Source organism: Oncorhynchus clarkii, chromosome 19 (genome assembly GCF_045791955.1).
Source record: "Oncorhynchus clarkii lewisi isolate Uvic-CL-2024 chromosome 19, UVic_Ocla_1.0, whole genome shotgun sequence".
NCBI lineage: Eukaryota > Metazoa > Chordata > Actinopteri > Salmoniformes > Salmonidae > Oncorhynchus > Oncorhynchus clarkii.
Genome location: NC_092165.1, coordinates 48,608,263 through 48,627,363, shown reverse-complemented (window position 1 = coordinate 48,627,363; position 19,101 = coordinate 48,608,263).

Sequence of the window (19,101 nt, the reverse complement as noted above, 5' to 3'; positions counted from 1 at the left end):
TCTCCCGCCTCTCCGGCGCTACCAGAGCCTTCCTCTCCAGCGCTGCCGGAGTCTCCCGCCTCTCCGGCGCTACCAGAGCCTTCCTCCTCTCCAGCGCTGTCGGAGTCTCCCGTCTGTCCGGCGCCTCTGCCGGAGCCTCCCGCCTGTCCGGCGCCGCTGCCGGAGCCTCCCGCCTGTCCGGCGCCTCTGCCGGAGCCTCCCGCCTGTCCGGCGCCGCTGCCGGAGCCTCCCGCCTGTCCGGCGCCTCTGCCGGAGCCTCCCGCCTGTCCGGCGCCTCTGCCGGAGCCTCCCGCCTGTCCGGCGCCTCTGCCGGAGCCTCCCGCCTGTCCGGCGCCTCTGCCGGAGCCTCCCGCCTGTCCGGCGCCTCTGCCGGAGCCTCCCGCCTGTCCGGCGCCTCTGCCGGAGCCTCCCGCCTGTCCGGCGCCTCTGCCGGAGCCTCCCGTCTGCCCGGCGCCAGCGCCGCCCGTCTGCCCAACGCCGCCAGCGCCGCCCGTCTGCCCAGCGCCGCCAGCGCCGCCCGTCTGCCCAACGCCGCCAGCGCCGCCCGTCTGCCCAGCGCCGCCAGCGCCGCCCGTCTGCCCAGCGCCGCCAGCGCCGCCCGTCTGCCCAGCGCCGCCAGTGCCGCCCGTCTGCCCAGCGCCGCCAGTGCCGCCCGTCTGCCCAGCGCCGCCAGTGCCGCCCGTCTGCCCAGCGCCGCCAGTGCCGCCCGTCTGCCAGGAGCCGCCAATGCCGCCCGTCAGCCAGGGGCCGCCAGTGCCGCCCGTCAGCCAGGGGCCGCCAGTGCCGCCAGTCAGCCAGGGGCCGCCAGTCAGCCAGGGGCCGCCAGTGCCGCCAGTCAACCAGGGGCCGCCAGTGCCGCCCGTCAGCCAGGGGCCGCCAGTGCCGCCAGTCAGCCAGGGGCCGCCAGTCAGCCAGGGGCCGCCAGTGCCGCCAGTCAGCCAGGGGCCGCTAGAGCCCCTCCGCCCGGAGCAGCTGCCCCTCTGTCCCGAGCAGCTGTCCCTCTGTCCCGAGCAGCTGTCCCTCTGTCCCGAGCAGCTGTCCCTCTGTCCCGAGCAGCTGTCCCTCTGTCCCGAGCAGCTGCTTCACCTCTGTCCCGAGCTGCCCCTCTGTCCCAAGCAGCCCCTCTGTCCAGTGGGGTCATTGAGAGGGGTGGGCATGGTGAGTAAGCCACGGAGGCGGACAATAAGGCGGACTGAGACAATGGTGAAGTGGGGTCCGCGTCCCGCGCCAGAGCCGCCACCGCGGACAGACGCCCACCCAGACCCTCCCCTATAGGTCAAGGTTTTGCGGCCGGAGTCCGCACCTTTGGGGGGGGGGTACTGTCACGTTCTGACCTCTATTTCCTTTGTTTTTGTATTTATTTAGTATGGTCAGGGCGTGAGTTGGGTGGGCAGTCTATGTTTGTTTTTCTATGTTTTGGGGCAGTTCTATGTTTTCGGCCTAGTATGGTTCTCAATCAGAGGCAGGTGTCATTAGTTGTCTCTGATTGAGAATCATACTTAGGTAGCCTGGGTTTCACTGTTTGTTTGTGGGTGATTGTTCCTGTCTATGTGTTTTATCACCAGATAGGCTGTTTAGGTTTTCGTTACGTTTTGTTTTGTAGTATTGTATTGGAGATTCGTGTTTCGTATTATTAATAAACATGGATCGTAAACCACACGCTGCATTTTGGTCCGACTCTCCTTCGTATGAAGACGAAACCCGTTACACATACTAAACAAACAAAATTGACTTCTGTCTTGTTCTTTGTATTTAACTATCTTGGTTGATGGGAATAATCAGAACTCTTCAAGAATACATTTTAAAAAGACAATTATTTGATGAGCACACAATCAAGCTATTTCATCGTAGACACCTGGATTTCTCATCAATAATACCCTAACATAAAACAGTTACGAAAAGCAAAAAAAATTGTATAGTCAGTCTGCAATTGAATTCTCTATTGTACTTCCACTCTCATGTAATCATCTGGTGTAATTACTGCCCTATACTACAAATTATGATTGCTGGGAGAAATTGTGATTCAAATGTTAAACAATTTCCAAGTGGGAGTGTATGTTACAGCACCTGTAGCGCTTATGCACCTGTAGCTAGTTATGCACGTCTAGATAGTTCTGCACGTCTAGCTAGTTATGCACCACTAGCTAGTTATTAATGTCCAGCTAGTTATGCACCACAAGCTAGTTATGCACGTCTAGCTAGTTATGCACCACTAGCTAGTTATGTACATCTAGCTAGTTATGCACCACTAGCCAGTTATGCACGTCTAGCTAGTTTTACATCACTAGCTAGTTATGCACCACTAGCTAGCTATGCACCACTAGCTAGTATTGCACGTCAAGCTAGTTATGCACGTCTAGCTACTTATGCACGTCAAGCTAGTTATGCACTTCTAGCTAGTTATGCACCACTAGCTAGTTATGCATGTTTAGCTAGTTATACACCACTAGCTAGTTATGCACGTCTAGCTAGTTATTCACTTCTAGCTAGTTATGCATATCAAGCTAGTTACGCACCACTAGCTGGTTATGCACATCTAGCTAGTTATGCACCACTAGCTAGTTATGCACCACTAGCTAGTTATGCACTTCTAGCTAGTTATGCACCACTAGCTAGTTATGCACACCTAGCTAGTTATGCATGTGTAGCTAGTTATGCACAATAGCTAGTTATGCACATCTAGCTAGCTATGCACTTCTAGCTAGTTACGCACTTCTAGCTAGTTATACACATCTAGCTAGTTATGCACCACTAGCCATTTATGCACGTCTAGCTAGTTATACATCACTAGCTAGTTATGCATGTCTAGCTAGTTATGCGCCTCTAGCTAGCTATGGACCACTAGCTAGTTATGCATGTCTAGCTAGTTATGCGCCTCTAGCTAGCTATGGACCACTAGCTAGTTATGCATGTCTAGCTAGTTATGCGCCTCTGGCTAGATAATCACCACTAGCTAGTTATGCACGTCTAGCTAGTTATGCATTTCTATCTAGTTATGCATGTCTAGCTAATTATGCACCACTAGCTGGTTATGCACATCTAGCTAGTTATGCACGTCTAGCTAGCTATGCACCACTAGCTAGTTATGCAAGTCTAGCTAGTTACGCGCCTCTAGCTAGCTAATCACCACTAGCTAGTTATGCAAGTCTAGCTAGTTACGCACTTCTAGCTAGTTATACACATCTAGCTAGTTATGCACCACTAGCCAGTTATGCACGTCTAGCTAGTTATACATCACTAGCTAGTTATGCATGTCTAGCTAGTTATGCGCCTCTAGCTAGCTATGGACCACTAGCTAGTTATGCATGTCTAGCTAGTTATGCACCACTAGCTGGTTATGCACATCTAGCTAGATACTGTATGCACATCTAGCTAGTTATGCACCACTAGCTAGTTATGACCACTAGCTAGTTATGCATGTCTAGCTAATTATGCACCACTAGCTGGTTATGCACATCTAGCTAGTTATGCACCACTAGCTAGTTATGCACCACTAGCTAGTTATGCACGTCTAGCTATCTATGCACCACTAGTTAGTTATGCAAGTCTAGCTAGTTACGCACTTCTAGCTAGTTATACATATCTAGCTAGTTATGCACCACTAGCCAGTTATGCACGTCTAGCTATGTATACATCACTAGCTAGTTATGCACGTCTAGCTAGTTATGCGCCTCTAGCTAGCTAATCACCACTAGCTAGTTATGCAAGTCTAGCTAGTTATGCACTTCTAGCTAGTTATACACATCTAGCTAGTTATGCACCACTAGCCAGTTATGCACGTCTAGCTAGTTATACATCACTAGCTAGTTATAAATGTCTAGCTAGTTATGCGCCTCTAGCTAGCTATGGACCACTAGCTAGTTATGCATGTCTAGCTAGTTATGCACCACTAGCTGGTTATGCACATCTAGCTAGATACTGTATGCACATCTAGCTAGTTATGCATCACTAGCTAGTTATGACCACTAGCTAGTTAGGCAAGTCTAGCTAGTTATGCACCACTAGCCAGTTATGCATGTCTAGCTAGTTATGCATGTCTAGCTAGTTATGCGCCTCTAGCTAGCTATGCACCACTAGCTTGTTATGCACTTCTAGCTAGTTATGCATGTCTAGCTAGTTATGCGCCTCTAGCTAGTTATGCACGTCTAGCTAGTTATGCACTTCTAGCTAGTTAGGCATGTCTAGCTAATTATGCACCACTAGCTGGTTATGCACGTCTAGCTAGCTATGCACCACTAGCTTGTTATGCATGTCAAGCTAGTTATGCACTTCTAGCTAGTTATGCACCACTAGCTAGTTATGCACATCTAGCTAGTTATGCACGTCTAGCTAGTTATGCACCACTAGCTAGTTATGCACATCTAGCTAGTTATGCACTTCTAGCTAGTTATGCATGTCTAGCTAATTATGCACCACTAGCTGGTTATGCACGTCTAGCTAGTTATACATCACTAGCTAGTTATGCATGTCTAGCTAGTTATGCGCCTCTAGCTAGCTATGGACCACTAGCTAGTTATGCATTTCTAGCTAGTTATGCACCACTAGCTGGTTATGCACATCTAGCTAGATACTGTATGCACATCTAGCTAGTTATGCACCACTAGCTAGTTATGACCACTAGCTAGTTAGGCACTTCTAGCTAGTTATGCATGTCTAGCTAATTATGCACCACTAGCTGGTTATGCACGTCTAGCTAGCTATGTACCACTAACTAGTTATGCAAGTCTAGCTAGTTACGCACTTCTAGCTAGTTATACACATCTAGCTAGTTATGCACTACTAGCTAGTTATTTCCCACTAGCTAGACATAGACTCTGAGACTAGGAGAGGCAAAGGCCTGAGAAGTGCTGTATTTGACCATGAGTGACCCACACTATACTGTATTAGAGGACTGTACCATGCAGGGGACAAAAAGCCTCAGTTGAACATGGCATGTAGAAGTCCCAGCTACTGGATGCTGATCAGGAGAAACAATGACTCCATCTTCAACTGTGGCAACGTGAGGAATACCAGCCGTATCAACAGCCCCTTTTCTCACCGTATGAAACACAGTCCTAATTGAAAGCAGTGTGTAGCTCTTAAAGTGGATTTCCACAGCAGACATATTTTTATCCTTTAGAACTGACACAGTACTTCTGAAGGAAAATAATGTTTCAACACCTATGTACAGTACTATATGAATATTGTACTTCGGTGAACTCAACACATGAATTCAATGCACCAACTACACAGATGGTTAGCTCGGTTTTGTATTTTCATACTGCGGTCTCCCTGAAGTTCCAGTTAAGGAAACATCTGGAATTATTTATTTATTAACAAATGAGTAGACAGGACGCATAACAATCTCAACACACATGCGTCAATACTCACGCACGCACGCACCCACCCACACAAACACACACACATGCACGCGCACACACACACACACACGTATGCACAAAACTCACACAGGTCTGAGAAGAGCTACACTACATGGCTTTACATATTCACATTATAGAAATATTGAGAGAAATACTGTCTGTCTGGTCATGCAGTACTGTTAAAGTGTAACTGCCTAGGCATCATCCTCGCTGGTTGGCATAATGAGATGTATATGAGGTATGAGTGGAAATCTATGTGACGTGTACACACTAAGCATGTACAGAATACAATTAGGAACACCTTCCTAATATTGTGTTGCACTGCCTTTTGAACAAGGAACAGCCTCAATTCGTCAGGGCATGGACTCTACAAGGTGTTGAAAGTGTTCCACAGGAATGCTGGCGGATGTTGATTCAAATGCTTCCCACAGTTGTGTCAAGTTGGCTGGATGTCCTTTGGGTGGTGGACCATTCTTGATACACACAGGAAAGTGTTGAGTGTGAAAAACCCAGCCTCGTTGCAGTTCTTGACACTCTGAAACAGGTGCGCCTGGCACCTACTACCACACCTACTACTACTATACGCACTTAAATATTTTGTCTTGCTCATTCACCCTCTGAATGGAGTGGATTTAACAAGTGACATCAATAAGGGATCATAGTTTTCAGCTGGATTCACTTGGTCAGTCCATGTCATTGAAAGAGCAGGTGTTCCTAATGTTGTGTACATACAGTTGAAGTCGGAAGTTTACATACGCCTTAGTCAAATACATTTAAACTCAGTTTTTCACAATTCCTGACATTTAATCCCAGTACAAATTCCCTGTCAAAGGTCAGTTAGGATCACCACTTTATTTTAAGAATGTGAAATGTCAGAATAATAGTAGAGAGAATGATTTATTTAGGCTTGTATTTCTTTCATCACATTCCCAGTGGGTCAGAAGTTTACAAACACTCAATTAGTATTTGGTAGTGTTTGGAATGGTTAACTTTTCCCACAATAAGTTGGGTGAATTTTGGCCCATTCCTCCTGACAGAGCTGGAGTAACTGAGTCAGGTTTGTAGGCCTCCTTGCTCGCACACGCCTTTTCAGTTCTGCCCACTGTCATGAAGTTGGCCTATTTGGGTATAGCAAGCCCCATCCCCCTCTCCCTTCCTCCCCCTTTCCTCCTTCAACTAGGTTGCTGTGGTCAGAGAGACGTCATAAATTCCTGAGAATCTCCTCAAGGACACGCAGTACAGAGAGAGTAGATTTTAATGGAGAACAAAAGAAATCCTTCCACCTCACAGAACTTGAGGTACGAACTAATTTCCTGTTCCGGAGAAAGTATAAAAGATCGCTGAAGAATTCAGCTACGAACTGGTCCGTTTGTCACAACTTGGGGAAGCTCATGGGAGACGGTGTGGCCACATTACCATAACACTGTTTATATAATAGCCTCAGATATGAAGTTTACGTCTAATTGTTGTATAAGATGAATGAGTGAGTATGATACTGTTTGTATAATTGTGTAATGTGATTTTGGACTGTTTAATGAAGAAAAATACAATTCCCTTTTGATTTGAACTAAATCAGAGGACCGCCCCTGAGCCCAGTTAGGGTCAGACATCCTGGGACAGCCCTCTTCAGCCCTTCCGAATAAAACCCCCACTCGGGTGTTCGATCAGCAGATCGAGCTTACCTCAATTACGAGATGGCTAAAGGTTGCAGACCAGGTTTTTCTCCATTAGGAGGACAAAGGTTGTAGACCATTGCTGAATCACGTTAATACCACGTTAAACTCTTAGACTATCGATACCGACAGAATAAAAACAAGTCTTTGATATTAATTACTAGTCTGCAGCTAGAAATTCGGTATCATTGAACGCGAAGAATGACAACCGCCAAAAAACATCCAATCTATAACGAATGTCACTCTGAACAATCATCTCTAACCACAACCGAGAGAGAGAGGGAGAGAGACGGACAATTCTACAAAATAAACAAAGTTTTCACCAGCGATCAAGACGACACACTGAGCGTAAATATATATACTGATTGCAATTGTTCCCGAATGAGTGAGCGTTCATGTGTAAAGGATTAGCATTTCAATTGTTAGAATTATTATCTCTGTAGTGACTTCTTAGTCGACCCCCACTTCCCCTTTTGTCTAACAAGCCGCCATGCCGGTTTAGCCCACTAGGGCACATTCTCATTTCATTTCATGTCACCACATTTACCTTGTTTGTTTTTTTATGCATTTCTATGAATTACTTAGTTAGTAATAAATAAATTATTTAAGACAATTGATGTATGGATGACTCGTACTGAGACTGGGTTCGTGAAGATAACCAACAATTTACGACGTTTGGAATGAGACTAACGTGAGGTAGTAAATCATTAATTAATTAGAAGACTAATAGATCAGATAAAATATCTGAAAAGTCATTTTAGGAAATGATAACTTTGTAATCTGAATATTTTTCCTTGGTGCCCCGACTTCCTAGTAATTACGGTTACATGATTAATCAGTCTAATCACGTAATAACTCATTACAGAGAATCTTTGATAAAAACTAACTATTGATTTTCACTTTTTGCACCAAAGTACTTTCATCTCTAGGAGACAGAACGTGTCTCCTTCCTGAGCGGTATGACGGCTGCGTGGTCCCATGGTGTTAATACTTGCGTACTATTTGTTTGTACAGATGAACGTGGCACCTTCAGGCATTTGGAAATTGCTCCCAAGGATGAACCAGACTTGTGGAGGTCTACAATTTTCTTTCTGAGGACTTGGCTGATTTCTTTTGATTTTCCCATGATGTCAAGCAAAGAGGCACTGAGTCTGAAGGTAGGCCTTGAAATACATCCACAGGTACGACTCCAATTGACTCAAATTATGTCAATTAGCCTATCAGAAATGTTCTGGAATTTTCCAAGCTGTTTAAAGGCACAGTCAAGTTATTGTATGTAAACTTCAGACCCACTGGAATTGTGATACAATGAATTATAAGTGAAATAATCTGTGAGTAAACAATTGTTGGATAAATTACTTGTGTCATGCACAAAGTAGATGTCCTAATCAATTTGTCAAAACTATAGTTTGTTAACAAGAAACTTGTGGGGTGTTTGAAAAATGAGTTTTAATGACTCCAACCTAAGTGTATGTAAACTTTCGACTTCAACTGTAGATATCCTGACAACTAGAGATGCTTATGGATGCATACATCGACCACGCTGACCCTCAACACGGGGGCCCCTCGGGGTGTGTGCTCAGTCTCCTCCTGTACTCCCTGTTCACCCACGACTGCGTGGCTAAGCACGACTCAAACATCATCATTAAGTTTGCCAACGACACCACGGTGGTAGGCCTGAACACTGACAACCATGAGACAGTTTATAGGGAGTGTGGTGCCAGGACAACAACCTCTCCCTCAATGTGGGCAAAACAAAGGAGATACAAGAAACGGAGGGCCGGGGGAATGCCCCTATTCACATCGACGGGCTCTAGTGGAAAGGGACGAGAGCTTCAAGTTCCTCGGTGTTCACATCACTAAGAACCTATCATGGTCCAAACACACCAACACAGTCATGAAGAGGGCACAGCAAACACCTCTTCCCCCTTAAGAGGCTGAAAAGATTTGGCCTTGGACTTCAGATCCTCAAAAAGTTCTATAGTTGCACCATTGAGAGCATCTTGACAGACTGCGTCACTGCTTGGTATGACAACTGCTCGGCATCCGACCACAAGGCGCTACAAAGGATAGTGTACATCACTTGGGCCGAACTCCCTGCCATCCAGGACCTCTATATCAGATGAAGGCCCTAAAAATTGTCCAAGACTCCAGCCACCCAAGTCATAGACTCTTTTCTCTGCTACCGCACGTCAAGTGGTGCAAGAGCGCCAAGTCTGGGACCAAAAGGCACCTGAACAGTTACTACCCCCAAGCCATAATACTGCTGAACAGTTCATCCAATGGCTACAACCTTTATTATTTATCTTAATGTATTTACACTGACACTGGCTCTATGCGCACCCACCAGACTCTACCTACACACTCACACATACTCGCACACACGCACGCACGCACGCACGCACGCACGCAAACACATACACATTGACGCCACACACACACACTCAGACATAGACACACTTTCACACTACACATAAGCTGCTGCTACTCTGTTTATTATATATCCTGGTTGCCTAGTCACTTTTACCCCTACCCACATGTACATAGAGTATTACCTCAATTACCTAGTACCCCTGCATATTGACTCAGTACTGATACTCCTTGTATATAGCCTCATTATTGATTTTATTGTGTTACAATTTCCTTTTTATTTAGCAAATATTTGTCTTAATTTGTAACTCTGCATTGTTGGCAATGGGCTTGTAAGTTAGCATTTCACTGTAAAATCTAAACCTGTTGTATGTGACCAATTAAGTTGTATTTTATTTTATTTGAAGTCATGCAGCGAGAGATACAAATAACGCATGAAGAGGCACATAGTGAAAGAAAGCAACACTGGAACAGGTGTGAAACTGTTCCAGTTAAGGAAACATCTGGAATTATTTATTTATTAACAAATGAGTAGACAGGACGCATAACAATCTCAACACACATGCGTCAATACTCACGCACGCACGCACCCACCCACACAAACACACACACATGCACGCGCACACACACACACACACGTATGCACAAAACTCACACAGGTCTGAGAAGAGCTACACTACATGGCTTTACATATTCACATTATAGAAATATTGAGAGAAATACTGTCTGTCTGGTCATGCAGTACTGTTAAAGTGTAACTGCCTAGGCATCATCCTCGCTGGTTGGCATAATGAGATGTATATGAGGTATGAGTGGAAATCTATGTGACGTGTACACACTAAGCATGTACAGAATACAATTAGGAACACCTTCCTAATATTGTGTTGCACTGCCTTTTGAACAAGGAACAGCCTCAATTTGTCAGGGCATGGACTCTACAAGGTGTTGAAAGTGTTCCACAGGAATGCTGGCGGATGTTGATTCAAATGCTTCCCACAGTTGTGTCAAGTTGGCTGGATGTCCTTTGGGTGGTGGACCATTCTTGATACACACAGGAAAGTGTTGAGTGTGAAAAACCCAGCCTCGTTGCAGTTCTTGACACTCTGAAACAGGTGCGCCTGGCACCTACTACCACACCTACTACTACTATACGCACTTAAATATTTTGTCTTGCTCATTCACCCTCTGAATGGAGTGGATTTAACAAGTGACATCAATAAGGGATCATAGTTTTCAGCTGGATTCACTTGGTCAGTCCATGTCATTGAAAGAGCAGGTGTTCCTAATGTTGTGTACATACAGTTGAAGTCGGAAGTTTACATACGCCTTAGTCAAATACATTTAAACTCAGTTTTTCACAATTCCTGACATTTAATCCCAGTACAAATTCCCTGTCAAAGGTCAGTTAGGATCACCACTTTATTTTAAGAATGTGAAATGTCAGAATAATAGTAGAGAGAATGATTTATTTAGGCTTGTATTTCTTTCATCACATTCCCAGTGGGTCAGAAGTTTACAAACACTCAATTAGTATTTGGTAGTGTTTGGAATGGTTAACTTTTCCCACAATAAGTTGGGTGAATTTTGGCCCATTCCTCCTGACAGAGCTGGAGTAACTGAGTCAGGTTTGTAGGCCTCCTTGCTCGCACACGCCTTTTCAGTTCTGCCCACTGTCATGAAGTTGGCCTATTTGGGTATAGCAAGCCCCATCCCCCTCTCCCTTCCTCCCCCTTTCCTCCTTCAACTAGGTTGCTGTGGTCAGAGAGACGTCATAAATTCCTGAGAATCTCCTCAAGGACACGCAGTACAGAGAGAGTAGATTTTAATGGAGAACAAAAGAAATCCTTCCACCTCACAGAACTTGAGGTACGAACTAATTTCCTGTTCCGGAGAAAGTATAAAAGATCGCTGAAGAATTCAGCTACGAACTGGTCCGTTTGTCACAACTTGGGGAAGCTCATGGGAGACGGTGTGGCCACATTACCATAACACTGTTTATATAATAGCCTCAGATATGAAGTTTACGTCTAATTGTTGTATAAGATGAATGAGTGAGTATGATACTGTTTGTATAATTGTGTAATGTGATTTTGGACTGTTTAATGAAGAAAAATACAATTCCCTTTTGATTTGAACTAAATCAGAGGACCGCCCCTGAGCCCAGTTAGGGTCAGACATCCTGGGACAGCCCTCTTCAGCCCTTCCGAATAAAACCCCCACTCGGGTGTTCGATCAGCAGATCGAGCTTACCTCAAGTACGAGATGGCTAAAGGTTGCAGACCAGGTTTTTCTCCATTAGGAGGACAAAGGTTGTAGACCATTGCTGAATCACGTTAATACCACGTTAAACTCTTAGACTATCGATACCGACAGAATAAAAACAAGTCTTTGATATTAATTACTAGTCTGCAGCTAGAAATTCGGTATCATTGAACGCGAAGAATGACAACCGCCAAAAAACATCCAATCTATAACGAATGTCACTCTGAACAATCATCTCTAACCACAACCGAGAGAGAGAGGGAGAGAGACGGACAATTCTACAAAATAAACAAAGTTTTCACCAGCGATCAAGACGACACACTGAGCGTAAATATATATACTGATTGCAATTGTTCCCGAATGAGTGAGCGTTCATGTGTAAAGGATTAGCATTTCAATTGTTAGAATTATTATCTCTGTAGTGACTTCTTAGTCGACCCCCACTTCCCCTTTTGTCTAACAAGCCGCCATGCCGGTTTAGCCCACTAGGGCACATTCTCATTTCATTTCATGTCACCACATTTACCTTGTTTGTTTTTTTATGCATTTCTATGAATTACTTAGTTAGTAATAAATAAATTATTTAAGACAATTGATGTATGGATGACTCGTACTGAGACTGGGTTCGTGAAGATAACCAACAATTTACGACGTTTGGAATGAGACTAACGTGAGGTAGTAAATCATTAATTAATTAGAAGACTAATAGATCAGATAAAATATCTGAAAAGTCATTTTAGGAAATGATAACTTTGTAATCTGAATATTTTTCCTTGGTGCCCCGACTTCCTAGTAATTACGGTTACATGATTAATCAGTCTAATCACGTAATAACTCATTACAGAGAATCTTTGATAAAAACTAACTATTGATTTTCACTTTTTGCACCAAAGTACTTTCATCTCTAGGAGACAGAACGTGTCTCCTTCCTGAGCGGTATGACGGCTGCGTGGTCCCATGGTGTTAATACTTGCGTACTATTTGTTTGTACAGATGAACGTGGCACCTTCAGGCATTTGGAAATTGCTCCCAAGGATGAACCAGACTTGTGGAGGTCTACAATTTTCTTTCTGAGGACTTGGCTGATTTCTTTTGATTTTCCCATGATGTCAAGCAAAGAGGCACTGAGTCTGAAGGTAGGCCTTGAAATACATCCACAGGTACGACTCCAATTGACTCAAATTATGTCAATTAGCCTATCAGAAATGTTCTGGAATTTTCCAAGCTGTTTAAAGGCACAGTCAAGTTATTGTATGTAAACTTCAGACCCACTGGAATTGTGATACAATGAATTATAAGTGAAATAATCTGTGAGTAAACAATTGTTGGATAAATTACTTGTGTCATGCACAAAGTAGATGTCCTAATCAATTTGTCAAAACTATAGTTTGTTAACAAGAAACTTGTGGGGTGTTTGAAAAATGAGTTTTAATGACTCCAACCTAAGTGTATGTAAACTTCCGACTTCAACTGTAGATATCCTGACAACTAGAGATGCTTATGGATGCATACATCGACCACGCTGACCCTCAACACGGGGGCCCCTCGGGGTGTGTGCTCAGTCTCCTCCTGTACTCCCTGTTCACCCACGACTGCGTGGCTAAGCACGACTCAAACATCATCATTAAGTTTGCCAACGACACCACGGTGGTAGGCCTGAACACTGACAACCATGAGACAGTTTATAGGGAGTGTGGTGCCAGGACAACAACCTCTCCCTCAATGTGGGCAAAACAAAGGAGATACAAGAAACGGAGGGCCGGGGGAATGCCCCTATTCACATCGACGGGCTCTAGTGGAAAGGGACGAGAGCTTCAAGTTCCTCGGTGTTCACATCACTAAGAACCTATCATGGTCCAAACACACCAACACAGTCATGAAGAGGGCACAGCAAACACCTCTTCCCCCTTAAGAGGCTGAAAAGATTTGGCCTTGGACTTCAGATCCTCAAAAAGTTCTAGAGTTGCACCATTGAGAGCATCTTGACAGACTGCGTCACTGCTTGGTATGACAACTGCTCGGCATCCGACCACAAGGCGCTACAAAGGATAGTGTACATCACTTGGGCCGAACTCCCTGCCATCCAGGACCTCTATATCAGATGAAGGCCCTAAAAATTGTCCAAGACTCCAGCCACCCAAGTCATAGACTCTTTTCTCTGCTACCGCACGTCAAGTGGTGCAAGAGCGCCAAGTCTGGGACCAAAAGGCACCTGAACAGTTACTACCCCCAAGCCATAATACTGCTGAACAGTTCATCCAATGGCTACAACCTTTATTATTTATCTTAATGTATTTACACTGACACTGGCTCTATGCGCACCCACCAGACTCTACCTACACACTCACACATACTCGCTCGCACGCACGCACGCACGCACGCACGCAAACACATACACATTGACGCCACACACACACACTCAGACATAGACACACTTTCACACTACACATAAGCTGCTGCTACTCTGTTTATTATATATCCTGGTTGCCTAGTCACTTTTACCCCTACCCACATGTACATAGAGTATTACCTCAATTACCTAGTACCCCTGCATATTGACTCAGTACTGATACTCCTTGTATATAGCCTCATTATTGATTTTATTGTGTTACAATTTCCTTTTTATTTAGCAAATATTTGTCTTAATTTGTAACTCTGCATTGTTGGCAATGGGCTTGTAAGTTAGCATTTCACTGTAAAATCTAAACCTGTTGTATGTGACCAATTAAGTTGTATTTTATTTTATTTGAAGTCATGCAGCGAGAGATACAAATAACGCATGAAGAGGCACATAGTGAAAGAAAGCAACACTGGAACAGGTGTGAAACTGCTAGTCATAGACTGCCATGCTAGGTAGAGGATTCAGCCGTGGTTAGACAATAGCCATGGAAACAGCTGAAATCGTTTGCCTTACTCACTCTGATAAACTCAACCATAATAGATACTGCTGTCATCCATCTGTACCTCAACAACACCATGACCAAGGTAGCTCCGTGCTGTGTCTGCCTGTTGTTGTATTGTGTTGAGAGTTAGTGAGATGCATAGAGACTATTGTGTTGAGACAGAGAGTGAGTGAGAGTAAGTATTGTGTTGAGAGAGAGACAGACAGACAGACAGACAGAGAGACAGAGAGAGAGACAGAGACAGAGACAGAGAGTGAGAAAGCATTGTGTTGAGAGAGTAAGTATTGCGTTGAGAGAGCGAGAGAGATTGATCAAATCAAATGTATTTGTCACATACACATGGTTAGCAGATGTTAATGCGAGTGTAGCGAAATGCTTGAGTGAGAGAGAGTAAGTATTGTGTTGCAAGAGAGAGTGAGAGTAAATGTTGTGTTAAATGAGTAAGAGAGAGATAGTAAGTATTGTATTGAGAGAGAGAAAGTATTGTGTTGAGAGTGAGAGAGAGTAAGTATTCTATTGAGAGTGAAAGAGAGTGAGTATTGTGTTGAGAGTGAAAGAGAGTGAGTATTGTGTTGTGAGAAAGAAAGTAATGTGTTGAGAGTGAGAGAGAGTAAGTATTGTATTGAGAGATAGTAAGTATTGTATTGAGAGAGAGTAAGTATTGTGTTGAGAGTGAGAGAGAGTAAGTATTGTATTGAGTGAAAGAGAGTGAGTATTGTGTTGAGAGTGAAAGAGAGTGAGTATTGTGTTGTGAGAAAGAAAGTATTGTGTTGAGAGTGAAAGAGAGTGAGTATTGTGTTGAGAGAAAGAAAGTATTGTGTTGAGAGAGTAAGTCTTGTATTGAGATAGAGTAAGTATTGTGTTGAGAGTGAGAGATAGTAAGTATTGTGTTGAGTGAGAGAGAGTAAGTATTGTATTGAGAGTGAAAGATAGTGAGTATTGTGTTGAGAGAAAGAAAGTATTGTGTTGAGAGTGAAAGAGAGTGAGTATTGTGTTGAGAGAAAGAAAGTATTGTGTTGAGAGTGAGCTGTGTTGTAGTAGTGATGCTCTTCACATTGCAGCTGCCAGTGCAGAGGACAGATCAGAGATAACAGAGCAAGGCTGTACCCGTTAATGAGCCATTATAATCCAATTTAGTTCTCGTTAAAATACATCTAAAAATAAAACACACTAAGGTGCAGACAGAGAGAAAATAATATATGTAATTTAAACTGATTGCAGACAAAAGACCTAACGTGTCCTGTAGAAACACACCCACACAAACAGAAATAAGATGAAGAAACAACTCATACTAATCACAGGGTACACACACGTACATGAAAGAACAAAAACTTGTACGCATGCGCGCGTGCACACACACAAATACCACCACCCGACTCCCCCACCCCCTGTAGGAGATGGGTGTGTATCTCCTTGTTTTCCCCCCTCTATTAATTAAAGCATGCAGTAAGTGTGAAATGAACTCTCTCCTACACTGGGGCTGACAGAGAGGGGGAATCAGATGCCTTTGTCTGGGCCATAATTAGTGAGAGGGGTGGATGACAGACCAGGGCAGCAGTCCACCACCATGACATACCACCAACTAGATGAACGAGACAGGCCAGAGAGAGGGGGCGGCAGGGAAAGGGTGGGGGAGGGTGAAGGAGAGAAGGGAGGGTAGAGGGAGGGTGAAGGAGAGGACGGAGGGTCGAGGGAGGGTGAAGGAGAGAAGGGAGGGTAGAGGGAGGGTGAAGGAGAGAAGGGAGGGTAGAGGGAGGGTGAAGGAGAGAAGGGAGGGTAGAGGGACGGTGAAGGAGAGAAGGGAGGGTAGAGGGAGGGTGAAGGAGAGAAGGGAGGGTAGAGGGAGGGTGAAGGAGAGAAGGGAGGGTAGAGGGAGGGTGAAGGAGAGAAGGGAGGGTAGAGGGAGGGTGAAGGAGAGAAGGGAGGGTAGAGGGACGGTGAAGGAGAGAAGGGAGGGTAGAGGGACGGTGAAGGAGAGAAGGGAGGGTAGAGGGAGGGTGAAGGAGAGAAGGGAGGGTAGAGGGAGGGTGAAAGAGAGAACGGAGGGTCGAGGGAGGGTGAAGGAGAGAAGGGAGGGTAGAGGGAGGGTGAAGGAGAGAAGGGAGGGTAGAGGGAGGGTGAAGGAGAGAAGGGAGGGTAGAGGGAGGGTAAAGGAGAGAAGGGGTGAAAGAGAAGGGAAAGGAGGTTGCTAGTCATTACCACTGCAAAATAAAGCCCATCCTCTCACAGCCTGGGGATAATATCACGATCCACTGCCACTCCGTTGCCTTCTGCAGAAAGAGGGCGACATAAGGAGAGAGAGGAAAGGAGGGAGGAAAGGAAAAGAAGGGGATCTGGCTGATAGATTGTATAATTTGGAGAGGGAGAGGGGCAAGGAGTCTTTTGAGTTTAAGAATTGATGAAGACAAACGTAAACCTCAGACTGGAGTAATAACTTGTGTGGATTCATCCTGGTCCTTATGGGCGGTGTCTCATAACATTCTGATGCCAACCAACACACCTGTCTGACTACTGAAGGGAGTCTACAGTACCGCAAAACACACCATAATGATCTATTCATCTCAAAGACCTTCAGGCTAGAACTGGGATAATCAATCCCACCTGATCCCAATGATAGAAAAACTTTTAACTGGTAAATCGCAAGGTTTCAAAACTACAGGAAACCCCAGAATGAGGCATTTACAAGGAATCTACTAAGCTAACATTGTGGAATTGTTTTATGATGACCATACCAATGATTTATCTATTAGGTATCAAATAAATATGTTAAAGGTTACTGGATGAAACATTGAATTTGATCTTACTACTATTAGACTTTAGAAATGCATTGAATAACAGATTCATATATCGAAAAACAGATCAATAAATAAATCAAAAGGAAGTTTGTTTTAAAGTGTCTGTCCTATATTTGAGAGATTTTATTTTATTTGTATTACCCATATTTAACCCCTTTTTTGGCACAAAACTACTTCCATATACACTGAGTGTACAAAACAATAGGAACATCTTCCTAATATTTTGTTGCAACCCCTAATGCCCTCAAAACAGCCTCAATTCGTCGGGGCATGGACTACAAGGTGCCGAAAGCATTCCACAGGGATGCTGGTCTATGTTGACTCCAATGCTTCCCACAGTTGTGTCAAGTTGACTGGATGTCCTTTGGGTGGTGGACCATTTTTGATACACACAGGAAACCCAGAAGTGTTGTAGTTGTTGACACACTCAAACTGGTGCACCTCGCACCTACTACCATATGTGAGAAGACTGACTTTTGCGATGTCTCATGGTCTGACAAACAAGGATGTAGCTCGACTACCTTACAGCGCTGTAGCTCGGCTACCTTACAACGCTGTAGCTCGGCTACCTTACAGCGCTGTAGCTCGGCTACCTTACAACGCTGTAGCTCGGCTACCTTACAACGCTGTAGCTCGGCTACCTTACAACGATGTAGCTCGACTACCTTACAGCGCTGTAGCTCGGCTACCTTACAACGCTGTAGCTCGGCTACCTTACAACGCTGTAGCTCGGCTACCTTACAACGATGTAGCTCGACTACCTTACAGCGCTGTAGCTCGGCTACCTTACAACGCTGTAGCTCGGCTACCTTACAACGCTGTAGCTCGGCTACCTTACAACGATGTAGCTCAGCTACCTTACAACGCCGTAGCTCGGCTACCTTACAACGCCGTAGCTCGGCTACCTTACAACGATGTAGCTCGACTACATTACAACGATGTAGCTCAACTACCTTACAGCGCTGTAGCTCGGCTACCTTACAATGCCGTAGCTCGGCTACTTTACAACGCCGTAGCTCGGCTACCTTCCACCGCAGATGCGGAATGTGGTGGATTGAGACGCAGCCAATGCAAAAAAAGATATCTGATGGGAATTTGTTCACGTATTTTGCTAATTAGATTTCCGCAGGGGAGCACACGAACTCTAGGGGGATAAATTAGCACAGTCTACTATATTTTGTATTTTTATTGGGATCATGTATAGTGTGCTAATGCCAATACCAAAAAAAGAGTAATGGAGAGTATTGTACAATACGGCGAACATAGCAAATTATGTGTTTGTGGTAAGTTCTTGGGGCCTCCATCTTTATGAACCTTCGCCATTCACTACTACTGTGCCGTACATTTAAAAAAACAATGTGTTGAAGGCTATGGATGTATTATATTTATAATACACTTTCAAGTCATTTAGTCATTATTCAAGACCTCATTGGGGACAGTACATTCCAGAGCCATCACTATCGACCAAAATATGTCACAAAAATATCCTTGACCCTCCATTTGAGGTTGTCCTCAACTCCTCAAGGAGAGGTTTTATATCTAAAGCTTTGCTTTTGTAATTCGAGAAATGCAGCAGTTTCAAGTGATCTATTCAATTTAAGAAGAAGAACTGCGTTTATGGATGTAGGATCTTAATTTGATCACCCTGTTGCAGGACAACTTTCTTACAATGCAGGAAATGTAAAACTATATTTGAGGTTCAAAAAGGATTCTGAAGTTTGTAATTTACACTGACATT